We start from the raw sequence: 13913 nt of genomic DNA, 5'->3' as shown, positions 1-13913 counted from the left end.
AAGCGTCTCTCACCTTTGAAGAAGAGCCAGTGGGGGCCTTCCGAAGGGGGGGTGCTTATTTCTCCTCCTAAGTTTGGAGCCTTAGGGACGCGCAGCCCCCCGGGGGGCGGCCCAGGGGCCTCCAGCCCTTCCCGGTGGCCTCGCCCCCAGTGCAAACAGTGGGAGTCGGTCTGTTTTCGCTTTGCCTGCCAGCCTCCATCTGTTTCTCAACGTGCTCCGGGCCGACTTGGAACTGGAGATGAGAACGGGATAGTTTCTTCCTCATTTTTGTGTTTTTGTTCGGCTCTCCTGTGGACGGAGCGCTTGCGTGCACAGCGATGCTCACTGTCACAGGGGCAGGCAGACAGGTGCAAGCTGGAGGGGGGGGGCGCACGCACAGCATAGTTCACATAGTTTTCAGATTTCAGTTTGTTGAAAACTCTCCGCCGGCGGGTAGCTTGGAGCCTTTATCGCAGGGTAGGGCGTGGAGACACCCTGCGCCGGAGAACGGCCTGTGGGGAGCGAGTCAGGTGCATCCTTCGCCTTCCTTTCTTCTCCTTTAGGATCATCTCCGTGTCCTGCTGTGTCAACATTTCCTACTCAGGATCTAGATGAGAGTACAATGGATTCCTAGACCAGTGTAGAGGGTGTTTTTGTTTTTTGTTTTGTTTTAAATACTGTTTTATATCCCTGTGCCCATTAATGCATTCTTTTCTTTCCATGTCACCAGACTACCCTGAGGGTCCTTCTAAATATTTGTATGCTTCCCTAACCGGCACTGGAGATTTTGCTAGCCTCAAAAGAGGACTGAGTATAACTAGGCCCTTGTTGACTTATTTATTCCTTAAGGAAATTGTAACCCTGTTTCATTATTGAAAGAGGGATAGACTTCGCTGTTCTCTTATTTTATTTATTTATTTATTTATTTTTAAGCACTTCACCTCCCATTGAGCCCCGCAGCTGACAGCAAGAGAATTCTAGGCAGGTCGGTGTTTTGGTAATGAGTAGTTGGACTGACAATTTTCAGTGACTCACTCTCTTGTAAAAGCACCTGGGTTTGGCTTTTATGATAGTGCATGGTGGAAGGTAGGGTGTGGGATATGAGAAGAGGTTAGGGACTTAGGATATATAATCGGTTTCCACAAAGTTGTTGAGATCCTTTTGTAACCGCAAAATGGTCTTCATGAAGTATCTGTCTTGGCAGCCATTACATATGCATTGCAATAAAAATATTTACTAGGTAAGTTGCAGAAGTAAAGTTTGGTTTGTGTTTCCTCTACCACTGCTTGGCAGGTTTCATCTTTAAGTCACTAGAAGAAGACAAATTAGGAGGAAAATTGGCAAGAAGTTGTTAAAGGGAAAAAAAAAAACTTGGGAGGGAAATTGGCAAGAAGTATGAAGAACTTGGGAGGGAAGTAAGCAAAGAAATGAGTTAATGACTGTTCTGGAAAATAAATTCCATCATGCAGATACCACAAATCTAATTAAATTTGATTTTGACCTCTGAATCTCCAGATCTGGCCAAAACGAACCTGTATGAACAGAGGCCTAACCTTTGGATAGTCAGTCCATCACTACAGGAGAATTCAGGAATGTTCATTCGGGAGATCTGTAATGTAAATATAATGGGGCCATTGGAATTCACATTTGCGTTCAATAATAGCCAAGACATAATGGACACATAAAACCAATACCTGAAACACATTGAACTATGTCCCCTAAACCAGAAAAAAAAACACACTTAATGACTGTACCTTGAACCACCTGTAATTTTCTCCTAATAGGTAATTGAGTTGGAGAGCATTGCCATTTATTTACTGTAATATGAAGCAAGTACATTTATTTTATAGAACTATTGAACCAGAACCAACAGGAATGCCACAGGGTTTCCTGAACTGGATTGTTATTTCACTTCATTTGAGCCCTGGAACTTAAAAATAAACACTAGCTAACATCTGTCGAGAGAGCTAATCATGTCAGACCGCTGTGCTAAAGCTCTTTGGTCCATTGAATTCTCACTTTCTAGTTATCTAGTGACAACATTGCTTAGAGTGTGCAGTCAAAGAGAAACTGTGCTGAATCCTAAAAGCGTGAACTAGATTTTAGGAATTGAAATCGCAAATTCGGGAATTAATTGTTAGCTTAACAAAGGGGAGTTTCACATCTCTAATAAAACCAAAATAGCACTAGGACTGCTTGTCTCAGTAAGATTTGGGCAAGTCAACAGAACGGTATTTTTTTTTTTAATTTTCATTTATTTATTTGACAGAGAAAGAAAGCACATGCAGGGGAAGCAACAGGCAGAGGGAGAGGGAGAAGCAGGCTCCCTGCTGAGCAAGGAACCCCATGTGGGGCTCGATCCCAGGACCCTGGGATCATGACCTGAGCCAAAGGCAGATGCTTAACCGACTGAACTACCCAGGGGCCTCAACGGAACAGTATTATAAAAAATGTCATTATAATTGTCTGGGATCAGGCTCTCTCATGAATAAATAATGAAATCAAGATATTTAAGCTAGGTTTTCATATTAATACAAAACAAAGAACCCATGAAGTTTTCCAAAGGTAAGAACCATGATGTATCATGTGTCTATGCCTAAGGTTTCATCCCTCCAGAAGAACTGGGATTCTAAGCCCTGCACTCTTGGAAAACTCCCCCTTCCTCTTTGCAGCAGCAGCTAATGAAACAAGATCAACAGAAGATTTTACACTTATATTTTCATAGAACCTTAGAACTCAGTAATGTTCATAAAGGTCTTTGTAGGAAGGGAGGCTTGGTTTTTCTGAAAATTTTGAATACAAGTGTTCTTGAAATGGCAATTGTATTACCATTAATGTCTTTCAGAAAGAAGTCAGTAATACCTAATCTTTATTCAGAAGATTTAGCTAGCCTTGGTTCAGATTAACCAGATTAAAAACAAATATTTTAGTTCCTTCTGTGGGCACAGTAGTATGTTAGGCACTCTGGATGCTGCCTGCAAGTATAACAAGGGTCCTGTCTGCAATTAATTTCTGACCTACAGATATTTGAGGGGAGAGATCTATCTATCTATCTATCTATCTATCTATCTATCTATCTATACATCTTTTAGTAAAGATATTCACTCATTTAGTAAATATTTGTAAGTGCAAACATTGAACTAAGCACTCTGCCAAACTCTGGGAATTATTAATGAATCAGACACAGTCCAGGGACTGGACTTCCTTAAGGGGCTTTGAGTCTCGTGGAGATAACCAAGTAAAAACAAGAGTAGTTTAATGAATTCTATGATATCGGTTAGTATAGGGTCTTTAGATGAGCACAGAGAAGTAGCAATTAGTCTGATGTTAGATATTCAGGGAAGGTGTCCCTGGAGAACGTGACATTGCAGGTGAGAGATGATGGATAAACAGGAATCATTTGAGTGAAGAAAAACTGGGAGAACATTCCAGAAAGAGGACAGGATGTACAAGGCCTGCAGCCCAGAGGGAGCCCTGTATATTTGAGGAGGTATGGTCGGTCCTCTGTGGCTAGAGTGCATGATGAAATGGGCCTGGAGCAGGAGCTCCAGGTAGTGCAGCAAGACTGGGGTCTGGGATGACAGGGGTATGGGGTGATGGCTGAATTGGGAGAGGATTGTCAGCTCACGGTTTCTCAGGAATTTCTGTCCTTCCATTTGCCAGCAATTAAAAAAAAAAAAAAAAAAAAAAGGCTGAACGACAAAGTCATCCATTTCACTTCTGTGTTTCTTGTAAATCCAGTCAGTGGAATCCACTTCTCATATGGCATTCTAGCTGCAGAGAAGTCAGCGGAATGTAATTAGTGGGAGCCCAGGAGAGTACCCTGGGAGGGGAGCAAATGGCTCTACAGGTCTGCAGCATCCTCTGTGGTTGCTTTCCTCTACTGGGGGAAGTGTCATAATAGAAAGAATATTTTAGGAAGATTCATCTAATATAATATGCAAATTGGAGGGGGTGAGTGGAGATGTTGTGGTTAGAAGTTTATGAAATACTGTTTTTCCAATTTTAAAGAAAAAAGGAAGTAAAAGTTTTAAGAGACTTGTTGAAGATCCATAACGGATGGGACCAGCAAGGGAATCCAAGTCTTCTGATTCCTTATCTTTGTCCTCTACTTTATTAGGGTTATTCCTCATTAGAAAAGAAACTCTTAGGCTCTAATGACTTACCCACTGAACATTGCTGACTTTAGGTCAGAACTTCAGGCCACTTAATCTCACTATGATGTTAGCAGCATTATTAAACCATTAAAATTGTAAATCTGCCATTTGTGAAGGGAAAGATTATGATAACAAAGACTTGTGACCTAATAGAATTCCATGACACAGTTGTGAAGACTATTTGCAGACTATTTGTTTTCATAGAAATGATATGTCAAGCTACCTGGTCCTAAATTAGCATATCTTGGGGGAATGGCCTATATACTACCCACTTGATATTTAACTACGTCAGGAAATTTCTTTCCAGGTTCTCTTCCAAATTATCTTCTCCTTTTCCTTTCCTCTTGGGACAGCATCTCTTCTTCTTGCCTCCTATGGAAGTCCAAGGAGGTGGAGAGGAAGCCTGCTCAGGCCACATTGAGCAGCTGGTGCTCCAAAGCCAGGTCTTGAGAGAATAAGGATCATGGTGGGGTTACTTCAGAGGCTGGGTGAGTGAGTATTAAAGTCCATCTCCTAAGAAATTGAGTCACTAGGTACCAGGGACCTGGGAGCCAAGTTAGGAAGTCCAGAGCAGGGTCAATGGCAGGGTAGCAGAGTAATGTGCCGGCTAAGTACTGGGAAAGAAGTGCTTTATCAGGCATTGGATTTGTCCCAGAATCTTGGGTGGGTAGACGTAGAGGAGATAGTAAAGGAATTAACAAGCTTCCTAAGTGCCAATTCTTAGACCAGCTGAGTCAAAATCATTTAGGGAGCTCTTAAAATCCAGGTTTTTAAATCTCATTTCAGAGAATCTGAAATCTGGAGTCCAGAAGTTGAATAAATCTAATGTAGAGCGAGAATAAGAGAAACAAGATTCTTTTTGTTTGTTTTGAGTATCTTTTCTAACTTTACTTTCTTGGGAGCATTTACCCAGGGACACCTTAAATCATTGCATTTTATAGTTCTTCCTTTAAAAAGGCTTATGTTATTTTCCAATACAAGTCTAGACCTACATACATACAGAAATTAACACTAGGGGGCATAGAGATATTAGCAGAATTACATATACACTCACAAGCTCATACATAAAACCATATATATGGATGTACATATCTGAATGTTAAATAGGTGTTGAATATTGGTGACGAGACTGTAGCATCCATTACATAAAAGAACTAGCTTTTGTACTTTTGTTGCTGGCAATAAAATTCTATTGGAATTGGAGTTTTCTGCTATAAATTTGGTCAGCACCAAACCTCAATGAAAGAAGTGGTTTTATTTATTTATTTATTTATTTTTTCACATTGATAAACAGTTCTCACCTCCTGTGCTTTCTGGCAAGGATTAATCTTTAGCTGGTATTTCTATGGACAGCTATTTGTAATCAAGTTTGACTTGGGTCAACAAATTATCTTTCCTAATAAGCAGAACTCCAGGTTTTATTTATTTATTTTTAAAGATTTTATTTATTTATTCATGAGACACAGAGAGAGAGAGAGAGAGAGAGAGAGAGGCAGAGACACAGGCAGAGGGAGAAGCAGGCTTCCTGTGGGGAGCCCGATGCGGGACTCGATCCCAGGACCTTGGGATCACACCCTGAGCCCAAGGCAGATGCTCAACTGCTGAGCCACCCAGGCATCCCCAGAACACCAGGTTTTAGTTTATGAATTCATTCATGTGTATTCAATGCTGTAGAAGTCACCTTCTGTTGCTGTGTCACACAGAGCTACCCAGTGCTCTCAAGATAATTCATCCGTGTTTACAAAAGCTACGTGCAAAAATGGTTAATTCATTCTTTGGGTCTTTTTCTAGAATTAGCTTGACTTTCTTAACGTTTTCTCCTTCCCTTCCTGTGTCCTCCCTACCCCTTCTCTCTGTTCCCCCAACACTTCTTCTCCTTCCTTGCTCATGTTGCTTGTGCATACAGCACAAGTGCTTAGTAATTATTAAACATTAATAACACTGGCACCAAGCGTCCAATGATTTACTCTTACAAACCTGCTTTATTGCATGTTATTACCTCTAAAGTTCATGTTCCCTCAAACCAAGCTTCACACCCTTCTCCCTTACCACAAGCAGCTATATTGTCAAGGTTGTTCTAAAGAGTGATAAGATAGCTGTAAAATAAGGTTTATGATATTTTCCTATCTACAAAGCCACAGGAAGCTCAAATGTACTCAGCAAATATTGCAAAATTGCAATGAACATTAAATGTAACACTCCACCCTTAAAGCTCTCCCTCCCTTTAACGTAAGGACACCCTATATCAGTCCTCTGTTGGATGTTCACGTCGGGTAGTGATCTTTAGGTTAGCAATTCCTCTTTAAAAATTTCTGCTTTGTCTGGCTCAGGTGAATAATATTAGGCTTGTGATTAGCTGCATTTTTAAAAGATAAAATGACAAACATCTGTGTGAAAAGGGAATACAGCAGATTGGGTATATTATACATGTCTTAATAATAAGTTAATCTTTATTGCACGCTTATAGCATTACTTTGACCTTCTCTCATACTCTTTATCTAAGTATTTTCAGGTACTTTACGATCTCAAACAGACCTACTATACGCACAGACTCCTTTGAGGTTGGCATTTATCTTTCTGACTATTATGTTGTAAGGGAAGCTAGCCTTTACGTCAGCCTGGAGAGTAGTAAGGATCTGTTTGAGCAAGTGTAATAACTACAAGATGCAAATTCCCGGGCTCGTCTCTAATTCCTCTGAGTATGAGTGGGTACAGCATTTTGAATGAGCTCCCCAGGTGATTCTGAAATAGTTGGTCCACATACTTCACTTTGAGAACCAGTGCTCCACGTATTTGATTTTATCTGTAGATAAACTGTGCTGGGAAAATTATAAAAAAAAAAAAATGAGGGATGTCTGGGTGGCTGAGCGGTTGAGCACCTGCCATCGGCCTAGGGTGTGATCCTGGAGACCCGGGATCGAGTCCCGCATCGGGCTCCCTGCAGGGAACCTGCTTCTCCCTCTGCCTGTGTCTCTGCCTCTCTCTGTGTGTCTCTCATGAATAAATAAATAAAATATTAAAAAAAAAAAAAGATGGTGGTGTAGGAGGTGAAAAACCTTCATAAAAAGATATTTTAGGGTAGCTGGTAGCCTTCAACAAGAGAATGCAGCATAATGTTTAGAAGTTTATGTTTGATTTATGTTAAGACTTAGGTTTTTTTATTTAAAAATTTAGTAGTCAGGTTTTTTTTTTTTTTTAAAGATTTTATTTGTTTATTGGAGAGACAGGAGAGAGAATACAAGCAGGGGGAGTGGGAAGGGAGAAGCAGGCTCCCTGCTGAGCAGGGAACCCCACACGGGCTGACTCCCAGGACCCTGGGAGCATGACCTGAGCAGAAGGCAGATGCTTAACCCACTGAGTCACCAGGCGCCCAGGAGTCAGTTTATTTAAGAAATCACGTCGTGCCCAGCATCGTAATGGCACTGAATGACCTCCTCCAACAAGTCCTATGGATAGCTCCAGAGGAATTCAAGTTGTGTGCCAGTAAAGAGAAAGAGAATTTGTCGCTGTGCAAGCCTCCTCTCAGCAACACATGTCCTTACACTGCTTGTCAAACTCATGATGGTTCCAAGCGGGACACTTATTTTTTATTTAGTTTATAATTTTCACATAAAGGAAAATCTGCTGTGGAGGCTGAAAACTAACACCCTTAAGATAAATATATTACCAGATTTGGGTGCCCTTCGTAATCAGCAAAGATCAATATTTAACAATGTATACAAAACAAAGTGTTTTATGTTTAATCAAACAGAAATAGCCAAACACTAATAAAGAAATCTACAAATGAACAATAAACTAGGCAATCAGAGCAAGTCCTCACATCAGCAACAGGATATTGGTATCACTGACTTATTTGATCTTAAAATAATGAGCCTATTCACAATTCTCTTCAATGTAGCCTCGCTGCTTTGTTTGGTGCCAATCTCAGCTGTTTCCTATGAATTTCGCTCTCCGGGAAACTTATTAGAGTCTCCACATTTACACACTTCTCTTCATCAGTGGCTTCTGTCCAGAAAAGGAGGCCAAATATACTGGCTCAGTAGCTCAAATCTTGTCAGATATGGGAATCTTTTATTCTCATGCCTTTTGAAAGGTGGTCTGTATCACTAGCGTCCATTCTAGATGGGAGACCATCACGTGACAACCTTATGTGTCTCGGGATGGGAGACAAGGCCGTTTTCTACCTTCCTGGCGAGAGTCCTGGACAAATTTTAAGTAGAACCATATACCAGATCTTTCCACCATTACTTTCCCACAAGACCCCAAGCTTCAGGCAGTCACTATGATGAACGCGACAGGTACTTTTGTGATCCACTTAGTTGAACTTACACCTATTTATACACGTACTTATCAACAAACAATATTCAACAGTTTTGTTTGTGTGGCTTTAGAGACTAGCTAAGTGGTAGACTTCCCAGACATCATCCTTCAACCTCATGCTCCCCATGATCTCGTCGAGGTCTAGCCATGCTAGTTACACGTCCAGATTATGTCAGTCTTTTTTTTTTTTTTAATTTTTTTAAAAGATAGATTTATTTATTTATTTATTTATTCATTCATTCATTCATTCATTCATTCATGATAGACACAGAGATTCAGAGAGGCAGAGACACAGGAGGAGGGAGAAGCGGGCTCCACGCTGGGAGCCCGATGCGGAACTCGATCCTGGGTCTCCAGGATCACGCCCTGGGCCAAAGGCAGGCGCCCAACCACTGAGCCACCCAGGGATCCCCAGATTATGTCAGTCTTCTGCTCCTGTGTCACATTTGTTTTCTCCTTCTGCTACTGATGAACATTTAGAATGTTCCAAGGTTCTACACGTTACCGCAGTGGGAACCTCCGAGTATTTCTTTTTGTACATCTGCAAGAATTTCTCTGGAGAATAAATCTAGCAATTGAATTGTGATATTTTCAGGTACCTGTGCGCATTTCTCGTTTTACAAGACACCGCTCTTTAAAGTAGCTGGACCGGTTTACACTGCCACTAGTGATTTATGAGTGTTCCCACTGATTCACATCTTTAAAAGCCCTCGTTATTGACAGAGACTTTCATTTTTGCCATTCCAATATGTAAAAACTCCTCTCTCTCTCTCTCTCTCTCTCTCTCTCTCTCTCTCTCTCTCTCTTTTTCCTCATTTGTAGTTTCCTGATTGCTGATGAGAGTATATACATTTTCATGTTTGTTTGACAGGTTTGGGGGGTGCAGGATTGTGGTGGTTGTGAGATGTGCCTTAGGGACCACCATTGTGGGAAGTGGAACTGAACAATGGCCCCAGTTGCCATCCATTGAAATCCTTTACTCATTGAGTTTGTCTTGAGTCATCTCCTCATCCAGGCAGCTTCCTGTGGAGCTTTGAGTGTGGCAGGATACTAAAGCAGATTTGGGTTTAGAGGACGTGGGACTTACTTATGAACTGATTTCGGTTCAGAGACTCCCAGATGGCTTTCCAGAAGTTGGTTAGATTTAGACAGTGGTCTAGGGTCATTCCATCCAACCTCTTGTCTCTCTGTCCTTTCAGTCGGGGGTTGGACTTGCGTATCTGACCTATATCCCAGCCTTCCCTCCCCTTTAAATTTGAAGATCTCTTCTCTTAAGCTAAGACAGAATTAAACATTTAATGATTTTATTGAGGGAAATACTGGTGTATAAGGAAACAGGGAAGGGGGAGCGAAGGCTGGTCGCTAGTTTTTGTTTTTGCTAGGAACAAGCATCAAGAAATAAAAATGGAAAGCTATTCAATTCATAATAGTAGAAAAGCAAATATTGAGGGGTGCTGGTGGGAATGCAAATTGATACAGCGCCTGTGGGAAACGGTGTGGAGGCCTCAAAAAAATTAAAAATTACACTACCATATGACTTCACCATTGCACCTCGGTATTCAACCAAAAGAAGCAGAGGCACTATCCTGAAAAGGTATCTGTGTACCCCCATGTCCATTCCTGTATTACTTAGAATAGCCAACATGTGGAAGCAACATAAGTGTTCACCGACAGATGAATGGATAAAGAAGACGTTTTATCTATCATCTATCTATCTATCATCTATCATCTATCTATCTATCTATCTAATCTACCCACCTACCTACACATATATATAACAATATTATTTATTCATAAAAAAACATGAAATCTTTCGATTTGTGACATGAGTGGACCTAGAAGATATTATGCTAAGGGAAATAAATCACACAGAAAAAAAAGTACCATATCATCTCAATTACACATGGAATCTTAAAAAACCTGGACTCTTAGATACGGCAAACAGATTGGTGGTTGCCAGAAACAGGGGCAGGAAGGGGGGGAGAGGACGAAATGGATGAAGGTGGTCAAAAAGTGGAGACTCCCAGTTTTAAGGTAAATACGTCCTGGGGATGTAGTGTAGAGCAAGGTGACCATAGTTAATGGTACCATAGCATGTACTGGAAGATTACGAAGAGAGTAAATCTTGTGAGTTCCTTTCACAAGAAAGATAAATTTGTAATTGTGTGTGGTTATGGATGTTAAGTAAACTCATTGTGAGAATCACTTTGCAACATATACATGTATCAAATCTTGTTGTACACATGAAGCTAAAACAATGTTATACACCAATTATATCTCAATTTAAAAATATTAGGGACGGGGTACCTGGGGGGCTCCATCGGTTAAGGGTTTGACTCTTGGTGTCAGTTCAGGTCATGATCTTGGGGTCGTGAGATCGAACCCTGTATCTGGCTCCATGCTGGGTGTGGAGCCTGCTTAAGATTCTCTCTTTTGCTCTCCCTTTGCCCCTCCCTGCTGTGCACACATGTGCATGCTCTTTGTCTCTCTTAAAAAAAATTAAATACATACATATACACACACATATATTAGGGATAAATCTAATAGGAAATTTATGGGACATATATGAAGAACATTATAAACTCTTACTGAAGGAGCTAAAAACAAGATCTGCCTTGGTTTGAATCCTGACTCCAAACAAGCTGTGCTATTTTGCAATGATATTTACCTTTTCTAAATTTCAATTTCTTCATGTTTAAAATGAGGATAGGGCTGAGATGAATATTTTAAAAGTCTATATACATGTAAAGTGCTTAAATGGTATCTGAGCACTAAGTGCTCGGTATGTATTAGCTATTATTATTATTATTACTTTGTTGTTGGTGGTATTGTTATTATATAGAAAACTAAATGGACAAAAAGAGCCAAATGATTTATGAATAATAATTGTGCTTTTTCAGATATTAAATCGTACTTAATGCCATTAAAAGACCAAAACCAGAAAACCCAGCAGAGTATTAGTATAGGAATAGAAAATGGATCAGAGGAACCAGACAGAGAGCCCGGAAATAGATCTTTAAAAATATGAGAATTTATTTTAAAAGATTTATTTATTTATTCATGAGAGAGAGACACACAGAGAGAGGCAGAGACACAGGCAGAGGGAGAAGCAGGCTCAATGCAGGGGAGCCCAATGTGGGACTCCATTCCGGGACCCCAGACTTCTGAGCCAAAAGCAGATGCTCAACCGCTGAGCCACCCCAAGAATTTGATATATAGTAGTAGATGGTATACACATTCAGAGGAAAATCATTCAATGAATCGTGTCTGCTAGCCAACTAAGAGGAAAGAAGTTTAGATTCTTACACCATTGTACAAACAAAAATTGAACCTTGAATGTATTTTTTAAATTTTATAAGAATAATGAACATTTTCAGAGATAATTTGGGATATTACATGAACAACCTGAAAATGGAGTGGTGCTTTTTAACCAATATAGGGATTCTGGATAGATATATTGACTTCATGAAGATGAAAATTTTGCCTATCATGTGGTGTGAACACAGTGAAAACAAACAGCAGGAAATATTGTTAATACCTGTAACATACAAAGATGAGTGAGAGAAATTTGGCTGGAAGAGCCTCTTATTTATTGTCTTCAGAAAGTTAACGTAACAAAATTATTATTATTGAGCTCTTTGGACGCGTAAATTCATTAGGGAAAGTGGAAATGTTCATTTAAGATCTTCTATGGTTTCTTCTTTTCCCCTTCACTTTTCTTTTCTCTTTTATTGTGCCAATATCTTCTCGCCTTTTTCTAAAGACAGCTACATCTGACACTGTTCCTTTCCCATTTTCTTCCTCGACTCTGTACACTTCTCTTCATTTGCTTTTCTTATATGCGCCCCTTTCTTTGTTGCTTAGTGTTTGGTTACCCACCCTCCCTCCATTCTCTCTCTCTCTCTCTTCCTTCACTCCACCAATCTTCATTAAACATCAGTGCTGGGCTAGGATTTTGTATCCTCTAAATTCATAACCTATTTTCTAAGTGTAACTATGTCATAACATGCTATCAGCATGAATCCTGGTATTCCTAAATTTTAAAAATATTCAAAAAGCTTTTCACTGATTTAACCAGTATGGTATTGAGTTCAAATCTAGGGAAATGAAAACTCTAATAATTCCAGCAACCTCAGGCTTTTTCATAGCATGTTAGAAAATTTTCCTCCTTTATAGAAGCTTGTACTCAATACATTCACATAAGGAAAACTTTTTTTTTTTTTTTACTCTAAAAGATTCATTTTTTTTTTAAAAGAGAAAAGGATTTGGGGGGAGTAAATGTGCAGGAGAGAAATACACCCACAAGCGTTCTCGTTAGTTGCCCTAAGGTGAGGACAGAGGATGTGCTTCATCGAAAGGCTCAGTCAAAGCCTAAGGACCGAGGTGTTCCTGGAGGTGCTTCTTCAGTGAGGATAGAGATTTTGGACTCTGGAGTGTGGAATTCAGCCGTAGGCCTTGCATTTGGTTAGAATCCTAGATATGTGGCTTGGCCCATGAGTTGAAAAACATCATTTAGTTCAGTAGAAGCAAATGAAGCACTTGGTTCCATCTGCCTCAACGACAAAGGTCTTCTTCATGGGCAGGGCTGCTGGCTGTCGGCGACCTCTCCACATGACCGACTCCGCTGAGTCCTACTCATCTCCTCCAACATGTCAGCTTTTTATTTTTTTTTAAATCTCAGGCCTTTGGTCCCCCTTTGTCAGGAGTACTGACATTAAGAGTTCTTTGGGGGCAGGGGCCCATATGGTTCTAGGAGCTGCCAAATAGTTTTTAATATAAATGAATATTTGTTAATTTACCTGCATTTAATTTACCTGCAATTTACCTGGGCTTAGAGTTTTGTATATTGAGTTCTAGTTAACTTTCATAAGGTAGACAACAGACACAAGTGAATAACAGGTAACCATTCTGACAGCTTAAATTTTGATGATGGTGGTGGTAGGTCAAGGACAGATGGTGGATTGCTTCTGGATTGTGAAAGAAAAAGGGGAAATAGTATGGAAGTGGGTTTTTTGTTTGTTTTGGTAGAGGGAAGGAGAAGAAGGTGGTAACAGCAGAGAAGAGCAGATGTTTGGGGATGTGAAGAGCAGAGGGAGAGCAACTTTTTTTAAATTAAAGGGAAAGCACTACCTGTCTAACTCATTCTTCATGTGTCAGGTGAATGTCATCTCTTCCAGAAGGCCTTCTGGCATTTTCTATTATAGGCTACTTCTGTTGTCTGTACAATTAATTTGCCAATTAATTGTGTACTGTTTGGTAACTTATCTTAAAAGAATTAAGTCATTGGGATGTTTTTTAGCATGCTCCAGGATGATGGCTTATCTTCCAAATGAGACTTAACAATTGTGAGTCAAGGAATCCTTCTTATAAATTCTAATTTTCTTTTACAATGCCCGGCATGGTTGCTGCAAGGAGAAGTTCACTAACTGGGAATAAGGACGTTATGACCCCTGTGGA

At 40.2% G+C, this 13913-nt stretch overlaps 1 protein-coding gene across 1 annotated transcript in view; it reads left to right on the top strand.

The window, feature by feature from the left end:
* Positions 1-13913, top strand: part of CFTR (CF transmembrane conductance regulator) — a 164052-nt gene that overhangs the window by 75650 nt on the left and 74489 nt on the right. The window lies entirely within an intron of this gene.

This window comes from Canis lupus, chromosome 18 (genome assembly GCF_048164855.1).
Source record: "Canis lupus baileyi chromosome 18, mCanLup2.hap1, whole genome shotgun sequence".
Taxonomy (NCBI): Eukaryota; Metazoa; Chordata; class Mammalia; order Carnivora; family Canidae; genus Canis; species Canis lupus.
The sequence above is the reverse complement of the archived record's forward strand: the minus strand, read 5'-3'. Positions and strand labels throughout refer to the sequence as shown.